The sequence below is a fragment of the Mastomys coucha genome, unplaced genomic scaffold (genome assembly GCF_008632895.1).
Source record: "Mastomys coucha isolate ucsf_1 unplaced genomic scaffold, UCSF_Mcou_1 pScaffold16, whole genome shotgun sequence".
NCBI classification, from domain to species: Eukaryota; Metazoa; Chordata; class Mammalia; order Rodentia; family Muridae; genus Mastomys; species Mastomys coucha.
Window position 1 is genome coordinate 32,341,857 of NW_022196898.1, and position 13,953 is coordinate 32,355,809.

Genomic DNA, 13,953 nt, shown 5'->3' on the forward strand with positions numbered 1-13,953 from the left:
CTCTGTGAGGCTCCTCCCATTCCTTCTGGAACAAATACCTGAAGCGACAGGCAAAAGAAAGCAACCGTTTCCCCTCACACTTTTAGAGTATTCAACCTCATATTCAAGCGCCCTTGTTGCTTTGAGTAGCACATCACATCACAGTCTGTGGTGGGGATGTGTAGAGCAAAGCACCTCAGGGAGGAACAAGGTCTGCCTCACAGACCTACAAAACAGAGCTGGAAATCTGGGCTCCAAGGTCAGCTTCAAGCGCATGCTCCTCAACATCAGAAACTCCCCTCCCCCACCTCTCCTTTACATGTACTTTTATTTATCCTTCTAAAAAGAGAGAGGTCTGTTTCTGCCCATCTTATCTTATTCTCCTGAAATATAGAAACTCCTGAAATGACCAGAGATCAACTTGAGACTCTCATACCTATGAGCACTTTCCCATCTAAATAGATGAGACAGGAGAGATGTTTCGGCAATTAAGAGTGTGGGTTCTCATTGATGATCGACTTTGCAATCCTCTACTATACACATGTTGCCCTGTGAAAGTTCTGTGTCCCAGCGTATGGGAATGCCAGGGCCGGCCAATAAGTGGGAGAGGGTGGGGTTGTGAGCAGGGGGAGGGGGGAGGCAACAGGGGTTTGTTCTTGTTGTTTTTGTTTGTTTGTTTTTTGGAGGGGAAACTGAGAAAGGAGAAATTATATGACATGTAAATAAAGAAAATATCAAAAAAACTATAGATGCTAATTATACATACAATAAAATACTCATAATAAAAAAAGAAAATCTGACATCATGTAAGAGAGCCATTATATGACATACACAGGAGAAATGAATAATTCTGGGTAATACAGAAATAAGATAGTCTTTGGAAAAAAAAGAGTGTGGGCTCTTCTGTCTTGAGGACCCAGATTCAATGCCAGCACCCACATAGCTGCTCACAACCAGCTGCAACTCCACTTCAAGGGGATCTGGTGCCCTCTTCTCACCTCTGCTGGCATTACCTTCCATGGTTTAGAGCCCTACATTACGGTGGTTTAAATTAAATTTGACCCCCCCATAGACTCATGTACTTCAGTGTTTGGCCCATAGGGAGTGGAACTATTAGGAGGTGTGTCCTCTTTGTTGCCTTAAGATTAAGATGTGGAACTCTTTGCTCCTCCAACACCAAGTCAACTTCCCACCATGATGATAATGAACTAACCCTGTGGAAATGGAAACCAAACCCAATAAAAAGTTTTTGTTTATAACAATTGCCTTGGTCATGGTGTCTCTTCACAGCAAGAAAGCCAAAACTAAGGCATACACGTACCCAGAACACCAAAGCGCACAAAATAAAAAAATAAATAGATCTACATTTTTAATTATGTTATTTTTTTCTTATTTGTGAATGTGAGCTTATAGATTTGAGACAGTTACTCAAACTAGAAAAAAAATTACACTTAAAAGCAGTGATTTCCTACACATCGTAACTGCTTAGGGAGATCCAACTCTTTCTCAGAAGCAAAACTATACCCCAGACCAGTTAAATTGGAGCCTCTAATTGTAGGATTTATGTATCAGCCGTTTTAAATCTCCCTACACAGTTCAAATATGCAGCAGCCAGAGTTGAGAAGTTTGAATCAGAGAGTTAGGAAACTAGAGACCACTGATTACGCTAAGTTAAATTCTTAAATTTTGGAGAACGTGCTCATTTTATTTAAGAACACAGTTATAGGGTCATCAAGGGACTCAAGTCTAAAATTTCACAACATTAGGATCTTATAGACAAGCTTAAAAGTAGAGAGGGGAAAGTAGTTCATTGAACAAATGAAGCAATGTAAAATTTCCAGCTTTTAAAAAAAAAAATGTGACTGTGTTTACTCAATCACTTCCACATTGAGAATAGCTTTCTGTAGATTTTTGCATCTGAGGAGACAACTGGAAAATCTAGAGAAAATTCCCATGGAGATTATTAGAGATCTACTAAAACAACCAAGAGTTGATGAGCCGTGACCCAGAAAGAAGAAAGGAAATGGAGCTGACATTCTCTGGAGCAAACTTCCCTCAGGGCCTTTGTGAATTCTAGCCTTGGACCAGGGCTGACCTTGAGTAGAGCGAAGGGGAGGCAGTGAAGCCAGCAGGGCTTTAGGCAACCTTCTGGGCTAAGGACACATAAGTTAGAGTAGGGGATGCCAAAACATCTAGGACTTCAGAGACCAAGATCTTGGAGATAGGAAATCCAAATAAATAAGCCCAGCATTTAGTGGTTTTCCCCTCAGAGGAATTTCCCAAATATTAATATGTTCAGACAAGGACTCTGTAACCAAGTAACTTTTTAAAAACAGAGCAGTATTTCTAGAAGTCTCCAAAGGGAGGGGTGGGCTGACTGGAGGCTTAGAGATTCAGAAACCTTAAAGAGGATCTGAGGAATATCCAAGGATCTCTGTAAGACTGCTAAAAAGGTACAGTATGGGACGGAATCAACCAAATCTCTCAGAACTGAAAGTCAGACTGGAGTGGCTAATATTCACTGAAGGAAAGTTTTATATTCATCCTGTTGCCTATCCAATAGTGGAAAAACCCCGGCCATGGACAACAGACCATCATCTAGACCAGTGCATCGCAACCCCTTTGACAAACCTCTGTCTCCAAAAATGCTTACATTGACCTTCATGTAGTATCAAAATTACAGTTATGAAGTAGCAATGAAAACGATTTGATGGTTGGTGTCACCATAGTGTGAGAAACTGTACTAAAGGGTCACAGCATTAGGAAAGTTGAGAAGCACTGGCTTAGAACCTCTGTAGTTTTTCTGCCTATCATTTGTTGAAAACTATGAGGTGAGAGAACCCTTATCCACTGATAGTAGGATTTAGGTAGGTCCAACCACTACAGGATTCATACTGAACTTTCTGAATTAAAATAAAAAACTAAAACTATATAAGGAGCTGTACCACTCAAAGAACTATGTATACATGGCTAAGAATTGCTTATACCCGAAGGGCTCTAAAATCAACATACCACAGAGTTACCCACACATCCGTGTTCGCTGTAGCCCTATTCATAAGAGCAAAGTTATGAATGTTATGAGCTAGGTGAGCATTGTCAAATAAATCCAAAAAATGTGGCAAATACATACAGTGGAGTTTTACTCATCCAGAAATAAGAATGAAATTATGTCATTTTCAGGAAAATGGAGGCAACTAAAGAACATCATATTAGCAAAATAAGACAGAACCAAAGAGTTAAATATCCATGTTTCTCTCATTCAGTGACTTTAGATTTTTATATAAACATATGAAATCACTTATAAATATGTCACAAAAGTAGAAATGAACTGTCTATAGGAACAATGAGAGCTAACAGGATGGAGGGGAAGGAAGGGAGAATGTATAGATAGGTAGATACAATCCAGATATAGAATATGCTCATAAGAAAATAGCTTCATGAAACCTATTACTATTTATAATAACTATATGCTGATAAAAATACCAAGCATTCTAACAAAACAACAAAAGGCAGAATTCGAGTAACCAGTAGTTGTGTAGAATTTGAGAGACAAATAAAGGATGCACAGATTTTTAGCATGGTGGGGCTATTCTGTGAGATACCAAATGGACAGCATTATACCTTTATCAAACCAACAGAAGAAAATACCATCCAAGACCAACTGTGGCCTTTGTGGTAAAATGATGGATCCATGTAAAACATGTGCATAATAGTTATAGGAGGGGCAATACTGTACTTCATAATAATAAAGGCTCATTCATTAAATGAAAATGTTAGGTAGGCAGTTGCTGTAAGCCTGGTGCAGAACAGCTTGGAAAGGGGAAAGGAGAAAATTCTAAAGGGCTAATTTATTTATTTATTTATTTTAATTTTTTTTTGCTTTTACAAACCATACCAAAATCTTTTTTAGATACTTACTTTATTTACATGTACATTTCTCCTTTCCCAGTTTCCCCTCCAACAAACAAACAAGCAAACAAACAAAAACAACAAGAACAAACCCCTGTTGCCTCCCCCCTCCCCATGCCTGCCACTCCACCCTCTCCCACTTCTTGGCCCTGGAATTCCCCTACATTGGTGTGCAGAACCTTCACAAGGCTGAGGTCCTCTCCTCCTATTGATGATTGAATCTGCAATCCTCTACTATACAGATGCTGCCAGAACAATCAGACCCACCATGTACAGTCCTTGGTTGGTGGTTGAGACCCTGGGAGCTCTGAGGGTATTAGTTAGTTCATATTGTTGTTCGTCCTAAGGGGCTGCAGAGGAGACAAGCCCTATTTTTGTTTCAGACAGAGTGAGAGAGAGGAAAATGTACTGTTTTGAAATATATGGGTGTCATTGTTAGCTCAAAGTCAAATACAAACAGTGGATCTTTGATGACTATAGTACATGGATGATATGAAGGGCAACTATAATGTAACAGAAAGGAAACAGAGTTTGAAGACTGCTACATCTTGGGAAATCTGAGCTTCTGAAGGAAGACCAAAGTATGGATACTTCATTAGTTCTTAGAAAGGGGAACAAAATACCCATGGAAGGAGTTGCAGAGACAAAGTATAGGGCAGAGACTGAAGGAAGGACAATCCAGAGACTGCCCCACCTGGGAATCTTTCCCATATTCAATCATCAAATCCAGACACTATTATGGATGCCAGCACGTGCTGGCTGACAGGAGTCTGATATAGCTGTCTCCTGAGAGGCTCTGACAGTACCTGACTAATATAGAAGTAGAGGCTCACAGCCATTCATTGGACTGAGCACAGGGCCCCCAATGAAGGAGCTAAAGAAAGGACCCAAGGAGCTGAAAGCCCCTTAGAAGGAACAACAATATGAACTAACTAGTACCCTCAGAGCTCCCAGAGACTAAACCACCAACCATGGACTCATGGTTCCAGCTTCATATGTAACAGAGGATGGCCTAGTCAGTCATCAATGGGAGAAGAGGCCCTTGGTCCTGTGAAGGTTCTATGCCACAGTGTAGGGGAATGCCAGGGCCAGGAAGTGGGAGAGGGTGGGTTGGTGAGCAGGGGGAGAGGGAAGGGAACAGGGTTTTTCTGGAAGAGAAACTGGAAAAGGGGATATCATTTGAATTGTAAATAAAGAAATATCTAATGATAAAAAAAGACTGCTACAAAGTAATGAGGCAGTCCAGAATACTTGGTGAATGGACTTAGACAAACTGGAAAGTTATAGTGTATGCTTGAGTACAACCTATATTAAGGCTTTGAATTTCATATAATTACTATTGCTAAGAAAAGATAGAAACTGGAATAAATTAAAGAAAGAGAAAACAATCCAATTAATAGAAAATGGTTACAATATACTGGATATTAAACTAACCATTAATAGTATCTTCAAATATTAAGGTTTAACTCAGTTGAGCTAAATATGAATCTTAAAAGGTAGACATTATAAAGTTGGATTTATAAACTGTTTTTTTTACTCAGTTCTGTGTATCGTACCCTAAATTCAAAAGGGCAGATTAAAATGATACTTGATACTGCAAATGATTATGACACTAGTCTTAATAATGAAATAATTATTCATATAACATAATAATAATTCAAATAATATAATAGGTGAAGTAGCTAGAGCAATGTTAGACAAAGAGGCAACTCCATAACAGGTTACATGATCAGACATAGACTGTAACATAAGGGTGAAGGGGACAACTCTTCAAGAAAACATGGAAGTTGTGTGTGCAAGCAACAGAGCTTTGAAATGGCTGAAGCAAGAACTGATGGACTCTGAGGAGAAACTAACAAACCCACTGTCATGCTGAAGAAGCACCCTGCCTCCATCTTAGGCTTAAAAGCCATCTTATAGTAAAGACAAACTAAGTTCATTCTTGTTCATGACTTGTTTTGTTTTGTTTTGTTTTGTTTTGTTTTCCATATTTGGGCAATGCCCCACCTCTAACCCTAACTACAAATGGTTCTATACTGCCTGTTCCAGGAATGGCAATCATGTCTTTGTTTCAGAAAGTAAATAACCATCTTGCAACCTTACCTTTGTTTCAAAATAGTTGCCTTTGCTACCTTGTTATGGCAATCTATTGTTATAAGCACCTTGCTACCAGTCTGTTTCGGGGCCACTATGACTAACTAGTTATGCTTATATTCTGTTCCTATAACCCTCTCTATTTTGCCCCCATTACCCCCTATTTGGAAACCACCCACCCCTGAGCTATAAACACTTGTTTTCCTCACACCTAATGCTGACCTCTCAAACTCTGCCTCAGAGGGATGCAGCCATGCACATGAATTAAAAGACTCTTTTAATTAATTTGATGATGATTTGGGTCAGTGGCCTTTCTCCTACCAAGTTTGGGATCAACAATGCCTGGAGACTTTCAGTCCCTGTCAGTAATTGCTGTCAGGACCCAGCTCAGCTGAATAGCACCAGCAACCACACTTATTTGACACTTAGCAAATCCTTCATCCAATGCCAGCAGAACGTTCTTTGCAAACCCACACAGGAAATTCACCAGGAGAGACCACATTCTGGGCTCTAAAGCACACCTCAGCAAATAGAATGGGTAAAAAGGTAAATAATGCAAAATACTACCCCATACCGTAAGAGAATTAAATTAGATATCTGGAAACCTCTAAATGTCTGCAGATTAAATAGCACTTCTAAATACCACACAGACTAAAGCAGTTTAGAAAGTATATTGTAAATATTTTGTACTAAAAAGAAATAGAAAAAGCAAAAATATCTGTTTTGGGGAGAAAGAGAGAATTATAGTATAAATACATGCTAGAAAATATCTAGGGTCAATTCTTTCTGCTTTCACCTTAGCAAACTAGAGGAGAAAATGTATAAACTCAGTCTAACCATGAGAAAATAGTAGACTAATTTGAAGCATGGATACACAGAATGTCTGACTATTATGGTTAAAAACTTTTAGAATTATCACAAAGCCAGAACAGTCTATGCATTGTTACAACCAAGGGAAACCTAAAGAAATATGACTAAGTGTAATCCTGTCCTCTAGACAAGATCTCAGAACAGAAATATGATGTTAGGTAAATGAAAAAAACCTTAGTTGTCCCTGGAGTATAGCTAATAAAGCATCGGTTTTGTTTCATTGTTTGTAAGAAGTGCATGGGTTAGACTTAGCTCACATGATAGCATACTGTGCCTGCTAAGAAGCTAGATGTTACTAAACCTTTTATGGTAGCACACCATGAAAGCGTCTTCTAGCACTCGGACGGTTGAGGCTGGAGGATGAGAAGTCAACCGCAGCTACATAGTGAAGTCAAGGACAGTTTGTATTATATGAGATCCTGTCTCAAAATGTAATTATACAGTATGTATAATTTATATAACATATAGTAGATGTAAGGACATTACACCATAATCTTTTCATTGTTATGACTAAAGACCAGACAAAAAGCATTCTAAGAAATGATTTCTTTTAGTTTCAGTTCTAGGGCAGACAATCCATCATGGCAGGGGTGTTGTGGTGATGGGAATGTGGCTTCACATTTGTGGTCAAGAAGCAGAAACCCTGGAATACTGGTGTCCAGCTTATTTTCTCCTTTTTATTCAGTCCAGGACCCTAGTCCATGCAATAGTACTATCCATATTTAGGGCAAATTTCCCTGCCTCAGTAAACCCAATTTAGAGACTCCCACACAGACATACCTTGACATTGTTTTCAAGATGATTCTAGATCCCATCAAGCTGACCTTCAAGATCTCCCACACTAATGCAGAATGCTAATACCAAGGAAAAATAAGGGTGTGCTAACTCTGAAACTCTTCTAAAGTATAAAATCTATTAGCAAGGACACTAAAAGAACATGGTTAATAATTTTATTCCAATATAGTTACCAAAACTGACATTAGAAAATACCTGAATATTCTTACATACATTAAGAAGGTAACTCTGTGTTTAAGAGTCTTGTGATGTAGATGTTGTCAACTCTACCTGGTTTTATAAATAAATCTTCAAAACACATAGAAATGACATAAATCTTATGCAAAAATTTTCAGAATTTTTCAGAATAGAGATTAATTGCTTATTTAATGAGAATATTAATGATTTCAGAATATAAAAATGTCATACAAATAAAAAATTACAAACTAGTATTTAAAAATTAAATTTAAATATCAATGAAGGTAGAGGAAGGTTTTTATCATATATTTCTGTATATATAACAGACCAAGAGGAAAATTACACAATCATCTCAGGAACTGCAGAAATTTAAGAAGATGTAATGACAACTAACTTCTGATCTCGAAGCTTTTAGTAAGCCAGAGACAGGGTCAGTTTACTACTCTGGTAAAGAATATAAATGGAAACTCCAAGCGATATAATAGTTAATTGCTCTGTATAAAGCCCTATCTCCATGAGCTTGGAATGAACCACAGATCACTACGTCTTCCATTCATTACCATATTTGAGATCCTGTTTATTTCAACAAAGAAAAAAAAGATGGTCTCAACAAGTAGGAAGAGAAAAATGAAACAGCAATGAAAATATGGCAGGAAAGTTTGCATGAGAATGGCCCCTCACCAATTCAAAAGTGTTTAAAGAATTTTTTCAAAGCTGGTGTGTATAAAACTAATATTTAAAATGAATGTTTTCTATATTTTGACATTAAAATTTAATGATACTATTTATAACTCAAGGATATGCCTACACAATGTCTTCTACACTGAAGACTTCAAGATATTATTAAGAAAATTGAAACAAAGTCCATGGAAATGATGAACATCTAGATCTGATTGGCTAGAAGATAAAATATTGTGATGATATTATAAAATTAATGTACAGTATACAACTCAATTTATATCTATATGTAATACATTTAAAACCCCATCAAAGAGTAATGTCTACTTGCTCGCACATGCACGTGCGCGTGTGTGTATGTGTGTGTGTGTGTGTGTGCACATGCGTATACATTGACATACACAATCTAAATTTTACATTGAAACAGAGGGACAGGAAATAGCGAAATCAAATAATCAAAGAAATAGTGAAGATAAATAATAAGTGCAAAAAATTTACACTAAAAAATACCACATTACAAATCTTCAGTGATTGAAATGCTTTTGTATTCTCACAATAGTCCAATAGGACAGTGTACAGATTCATACCCACACATATAATGGAGTCTAATTGATAAGCAAACTAGCTGTGAAGCATTGGGGAAATAAAGACCACCTTATCCAATGTTGCTGGGTCATTTAGATGTGCAGTAGAAAAGGTAATCTTATCTTTCTCTCAGATATTAATTATGTAAGCCTTAGCTCAGATTGAATGAGGTAGCAAAGGAGTAGTTGTGTGCTAAACATGAATGCCGAAGCTATAAAGCTTCTAGAAGAAAACTTGGGAGAACACTTTAATGGTGTTTCAGGGACAAAATGTTTTATCCAGGATATAAAATGTGTGAAGCATAAAAGCCAATAGTTGAAGGTAGGTGAACATCAAGACAGAGAACTTTTACAGTTGAAGGTATTATTTGTAGAGTCAAAATGGAAATGAATAAGAAAGGGATAGGTGACATTAGACAGAGGCCTTAAAAGGGTATATAAAGAGTACTGACACATCAATTAAAAAAGGAAAAAGATGGGAAAATACTGTATTTCATAATTATAAGAAAATATCAAAATGCCTAAAATAGCTTTTGAAGTTCACAGACTTCATAGTAGCCAGGATAGGTAACATAGAAAAAGTCAGAGACTATCATGATGAGGCACAACTGAAATTCTAATGTACGTCAAATAAAAGCATAATTTTTTTTAAAAAAAGGAATACTTAGCATTGACTAATAAAGCTAATGTGCATCGTGACTGTTTATAACCCAATAATTTTACTGCTAGGTAAACTAAGCACAAATGTTCACATGCTTCACCAAAAATCATATACAGAAATATATAGGAGAACCACTCATAATAGCCCCAAACTAGAAAGAATTAAAATCTTCACTAAACAAATAATTGCACACAGTGCAGCATATTTCTACCATGAGATATGCTGACAATTCACCAACGACATGAAACCTTGTTTTTTCCAACAGACAGTCTCACAAACATAAGCCAAACAAAGGAAACTTGTCTCATCTCAAACTATTTGGAGACGCTCCTTTCTGCAGTGGATGGCAATTGGTACAACTAGTCGACATGTGAGGAGTAAGATTGTGGGATGACAGCACTCAGTAGGACAGCTATTCTCCCCCACCCCACCAGTGAGGTTAGCACAGTCAGTCTGCAGAGAAGGAGTCTGTGGGTGCTCAGCTCTAAATAGGACATCTATCCTACACCCTTCCTCTGTAGGCTCTGGGATTATTTCAGAAGAGGGGATGAAAATACTATAATGCCAGGATTAGGGAGGACCAGTGCAAACCAATGTTTTCCAGGAATGACATGGCTGTCACATGCAAAAGCTCACTGCTGAGATGACAGCACACACAAGATCACAACAGACACACTGCAGCATGTAAGCGACAGGGGCTTAGGAAGCTCCCCCTGCTTGAGTTGTTATTGGGACTGATGGCTGCTGGGAGGGGGGAGACTCATTTTTCTTCTAGGGTGGGGCCCCTAGTAGCTTGCCTATGTGACAGTGAATGGTCCCAAACCCATGAGTACAATAGCAACACTCAGTGGGTTCTGTGGGTTAACAATGTAAAAAGAGAAGAGTACCAGAACAATGTAAAAAGAGAAGAAGTACACAGAAGCCGTGTCCAGAAGGGAAGGTGGGGACTGTAGACCTGAATTTGTCTAAAACAAAAACAAAAGCAAAACAAGTCTTCAATGAATCAGATTATTATTAGAGCCCACTTACAAAATTGGTGAAATAAGTAGGTTACACCATGGCTGGTGAAGTATTTTGACCTCACTCAATCGTTGTGTTTCACACCATCATGGCTCTGGGTTCTCAGAAATCCACCATGTAGAGCAGTGCATGTAGAAGCCTTTGGTGGCATCAGGGAACTCCACCATGCTAGCAACAGACAAGGGAGCCATGGTAATAAGAGATGGGAATTTACCTTCCTACCTAATATTATTTCTTGCTTTCTCAAAATTGTCCCATCAGTCATATGAGACATTGGTTGTCTTTCATACCAATTTGGGACATATTTCAAGATACAGTCAATTTCTTGCTCCCATTTTCCTGCTCCCAGGACATTCTAAGTCACCCTGTTTTCCATTGTTCTCTGCTTGGTATGCCTTGAAATATGTGATATGACTGAAGTAGTCACATTCCTTGTCATACCTCCCAAGTGCTAGGATTAAAGGACAAAATACCTAGAACACTGGCTTATGTTCTAAGAGGGTATGTTGCATCCTGGCAGGGGAGGTAGGACCTAGTTCAAAATGACAAGGGCTTGTCACCAGGCCTCCTCACATAGTTTTAGTGGACAAAACAAAAACCAGAGCTAGCTTCTCTGAAAGCTGATGGACTGTTTGTTACCCATAAGGTCTGCCCCAGTACTACCAGACAGATCCAGTCTCCTATAGATTCCATGGGACTAGCTTGTTGAAAACATTTCACATTCAAAACATAGGACTGGCATAATAGAAAACAATGTAACATTCACTTTAATATATGTGCTGTGTCTTAGTTTCAACTTCAATATTTTTTCTCCCTCTCCTATTCCTTTGCCTCTTAGTATGCTCTCATTTCTCGGCTGCTTCAAGCTTCATCTGCTGTGCCTAGTTCTAATCTAATGCTTCCATCCAATTCTTCTCTCTTGATAAACCACAGACCAAGTCTTAATCTCTCTCCGGATTCCTATCTGATCTTCAATTTCTCCTCTGAATGGGCATCTCTAGAATCTATTGCACTTAATACTGTCATTTTCTTCATTGGCCTGCAATTTCTGTAGTACTGAGACTTCACTTGCCTAGTTCCCTGGCTTATTCACTCTGTGCCTTTGTTTCTTCCTGATCACCTGACTCTATAGAGAAGGTTGTCCATTCAATGCAGCACTGAGGGTGTCTATCTTTCCACCCCCCTACTCTTTTCCTACCCACATCTCATTCATTCCTGTGATGTTGGACTTCCATACATGAATTCTAGATCCATGTCGTCAGCTAGACTTGGCCCTGGCGGAGTGCTCTTGGGTTACATCTGTTGACACCTAAATTGTGCATTTATCTTCTCTGTAGAATGATGTACAGATAATGTTTTTGTGTTTACTGCTTACATATTTTCAGTCTTAAGTTACCCAACTACACAGGCCATGTATACTTCTCACATTTTAGAAGTGACACATGTGGCAGCTTTAATGGTGTGTCTCTCTTCCTCCTTTGACTCCCACAAGACATCTGAAAGGCCCGTTTCCTGGCTCTGCTCCCAAAGTTTGCTCTCTGAGTATAGCCACAGCACAGGCAAAGCCAGTGCCTCCCTGCAGTGTGTGAGTCAGCAGCCACGAGTTTGCATTTTGGAAATAGTTTTGGCAGCTGGTGGAATTATCCTGAGGTAGTTGAGGCTGTTATCTCTAAGTGGAGAGAAAGAGTAATCTGAGGGTGAGGTCAGGCAGCATGGAGTCTGTGGAGGGCTAGCAATTAGGGCAAACAACAGCAGCCTGGGAAAGGTTAGAAACCAACATTCTGCTGAAACTGAATGTGAGATGGAGCCAGAAAATTCCTGAGAAACCACATAAGCCAAGATTCACATTTCATAGATAAGGAGCCTGGAAAGGTTGTTATGAAGTCCAACGTTACATGAATAAGTCAAAGGCAGAGCCACAGAAACACTCCCCTGCTCCAATTCCAAGGGCAAGGGCAGACTCTGTACTGTCCCAGATGCTTAGCAGTGCCTGCACAGGACCAGCATGTTGGTTTTCTCTGCTGGTCTTTTTGATGTCAGCAAGTCCTTACAAGCACTACCAACCCAAGATGTAGCAACACATACTTAAAACACCAACAATGGCAGCAACTTCCCAGGAGCCCAGTTTTCAGTCTACACAGACTGTGTCTTCAGCCAGAGCCTTGGCATTCCAGGTAAAGGACACCCATGTTTAAACCACCCCCCCCCAGCTTCATAGTCCTGTGACCATTTCCATTATTTCTCTACAGAAGTCCACTTTCAAGGCCACTTTCAAGATGTTGCCACTGTCCAGAGGTGTTCTATCCTAGTCCATCAGGATGATGAAATACTATGTATTGGGTAGAGAAAGAGAGCAGAAACTATTACAGTTCTGGAAGTCAGGCAAGACTTGAGGTACCAAAATGGTGTCTTGTGAGAGCAGCTTTCTGTTTCATAAATGATGTCAGTTAACTGTGTTCTCATGTGACAGTGCAAATATCACCAAACCTTTACTGCCACCCCTATTTCTTTCTTGTGATAGTTTTGCTATGTAGGTTAGGCTGACTTTGAACCCATGAACCCTCTACCTCAGCCTCCTGAATTCAGAGGTATAGGTCCATGTCATTGCACCTGTTTAGTTCTCGTGTGCAAGATCACTAACACCATTCACAACAATAGTGCTGTTATCCTAATTACCTCCCAACAAATTTCCTAATCTAACCCTTCTGATACAGTTTCAGCATAGACATTTGGAGGCATTTTCTTTCAGTAAGATTTTATTCTGTATGATGGACCTCTGATTTATCTGCTTCTAGACTCTTAAGTGCGAAATTTCCAGGACATTCCCTGGTCCACTTGTCTTCCAAACTTCTCTTTTTGCCATTTGTTCAACCAATTTGAGCAGTGTGGTCATTTCAGGCTTCAGGTGTGGAGTCCCTCCAGCTAGGATCTCTGAGTACCATGGCTAAACCATTATAACCGTTTTCCCTGATCCCAATGCTTAGCTCAGCTGAAGAGAACACCGCATTTTCACACTTGGTTGCTGTTACCAAGTTATCATTTCTGTTTTCACATGGGTCCTAGGTACAGCTCATCAGTCTTTAAGGCTCAAACCACCTCTCAACTCTTACATGTCATCAAATCAGGAGTTTAAAATTACCTCCTCCGTTAGACTCATGACTTTCAGAAATGAGCCCAACTCCTAGG